Source organism: Oncorhynchus mykiss, chromosome 27 (genome assembly GCF_013265735.2).
Source record: "Oncorhynchus mykiss isolate Arlee chromosome 27, USDA_OmykA_1.1, whole genome shotgun sequence".
NCBI lineage: Eukaryota > Metazoa > Chordata > Actinopteri > Salmoniformes > Salmonidae > Oncorhynchus > Oncorhynchus mykiss.
Window position 1 is genome coordinate 30250001 of NC_048591.1, and position 2500 is coordinate 30252500.

Here is a 2500-nt window from a genome sequence, read left to right on the forward strand (position 1 = left end):
AGTGGGAAAAAATTGCACTTTTTGTCAGACGTTAGACCCTATTGAGAACGGGATATTTTTCTGTCTGAGCGGCGCTGGGAATAGGACGGACGGAAAGCTTTTCTGAGAGGCCAACTGGAGTGCCTTCACCGGTCTGGAAGGAATTCAGAGGGGATCGCTCCTCTGGGCAGAAGTAATGTTTCTGGAACGTTCTTTCTGGAATACCTCCAGAGCAGTAATTGTGTTAAGTTGTGTATGTATGAATTGTTCTCTGTGACTCGCTGCCATACCCTCCATTGTCTTTCTCAGCTGGATCCGTTCTAACAACAACATGGAGGATTCCAACCTCGAGATAAACACTGATGTTCTGAATCTGAGAAGTTAAGGGGGGGATTCAGGAGGGAGGGGAAGTGGGATCTGTGTTTTTGCTCTGTTCTGGTCTTGTTTTTTCCCAGATTGGGCTGTTTTGTTGCCCTAAGGACATTGAGCATTTTCTCAGAATGTCTTTGATCTAAAGAGGTGCATTGCTACCCCTTGTCCTCCCAAACCAACATCTCACCCCTCCTAAAACATTTTATTTGGATCATCTTTCATCAGCGCCTCTGGATTACAGCCCGCCCCCCTGGGTCTGATTATTGCTTTTTGTTCTTTGACAGACAGCTGTTTGGACCAGTTGGATTCTTACTGTGTATTTGTTTCCTGAACGTAAAAATGAGAGCAAAGGAGTATGGGATTTATTTGAGCACAACTGTGCACAACTGCGGAGAGATGGATATGTAACAAAAAACAATGACAACGACATCAAAATAAACAAGAGAAAACATGTTGGACATTATTCAATCATCGATCACCACGGTAAGGATCTATAAACTACCCTTCCCTCAGTTCTTTTAGACAAGTTATCTTTGCTCATTGTGTATTTATTCCTTGTGTTATTATTTTTCTATCATTTCTCTTTTTCTGTATTTGTTGGGAAGGTCCGCTACGTAAGCATTTCAATGTTAGTCTAAACCTGTAGTTTGCAAAGCATGTGAGAAATAAAATTTGATTTGAATGTATTTTTATTTGACGTATCTTTGTTGGTATTAACAAAACAAAAAACAAATGATCTACTATGAAACACTACAGTATGTGAGCATATTCAGGTCTGAGCTGGATCATTATGTATATACTGCAGTACTGTTGCATATTGCACTGTTTAACCCTCTGTAGTGTGTATATACTGTATTACTGTTTAACTGTCTCTCTCTGTAGTGTGTACATACTGTAGTACTGTCTAACTCTCTCTGCAGTGTGTACATACTGTAGTACTGTCTAACTCTCTCTGCAGTGTGTACATACTGTAGTACTGTCTAACTCTCTCTGTAGTGTGTACATACTGTAGTACTGTCTATCTCCCTCTCTGTAGTGCGTACATACTGTAGTACTGTCTAACTCTCTCTGTAGTGTGTACATACTGTAGTACTGTCTAACTCTCTCTGCAGTGTGTACATACTGTAGTACTGTCTATCTCCCTCTCTGTAGTGCGTACATACTGTAGTACTGTCTAACTCTCTCTGTAGTGTGTACATACTGTAGTACTGTCTAACTCCCTCTCTGTAGCGTGTACATACTGTAGTACTGTCTAACTCTCTCTCTGTAGTGTGTACATACTGTAGTACTCTCTATCTCTCTCTCTCTGCAGTGTGTACATACTGTAGTACTATCTAACTCTCTCTGTAATGTGTACATACTGTAGTACTGTCTATCTCTCTCTCTGTAATGTGTACATACTGTAGTACAGTCTAACTCTCTCTCTGTAATGTGTACATACTGTAGTACTGCCTATCTCTCTCTCTGTAATGTGTACATACTATAGTACAGTCTAAATCTCTCTCTGTAATGTGTACATACTATAGTACAGTCTAACTCTCTCTGTAATGTGTACATACTGTAGTACTGTCTATCTTCCTCTCTGCAGTGTGTACATACTGTAGTACTGCCTATCTCTCTCTCTGTAATGTGTACATACTGTAGTACTCTCTATCTCTCTCTCTCTGCAGTGTGTACATACTGTAGTACTATCTAACTCTCTCTGTAATGTGTACATACTGTAGTACTGTCTATCTCTCTCTCTGTAATGTGTACATACTGTAGTACAGTCTAACTCTCTCTCTGTAATGTGTACATACTGTAGTACTGCCTATCTCTCTCTCTGTAATGTGTACATACTATAGTACTGTCTATCTCTCTCTCTGTAATGTGTACATACTGTAGTACAGTCTAACGCTCTCTCTGTAATGTGTACATACTGTAGTACTGTCTATCTTCCTCTCTGCAGTGTGTACATACTGTAGTACTGTCTAACTCCCTCTCTGTAGCGTGTACATACTGTAGTACTGTCTAACTCTCTCTCTGTAGTGTGTACATACTGTAGTACTCTCTATCTCTCTCTCTCTGCAGTGTGTACATACTGTAGTACTATCTAATTCTCTCTGTAATGTGTACATACTGTAGTACTGTCTATCTCTCTCTCTGTAAT

At 40.0% G+C, this 2500-nt stretch overlaps 1 protein-coding gene across 3 annotated transcripts in view; it reads left to right on the forward strand.

Annotated features, from left to right (window-relative positions):
- Positions 1-2500, forward strand: part of LOC110507933 (ephrin type-A receptor 4-like) — an 82767-nt gene that overhangs the window by 75259 nt on the left and 5008 nt on the right. For 2 of the 3 annotated variants that reach the window (XR_005039963.1, XR_005039964.1), the window contains exon 17: positions 1-834. This exon is cut by the window's left edge and continues 238 nt beyond it. The gene's annotated coding sequence lies outside the window, so the exon portion shown is untranslated. Of the gene's footprint in view, positions 1210-2500 lie in introns of those variants that run through there. The other variant, XM_036964815.1, reaches the window with a different exon arrangement.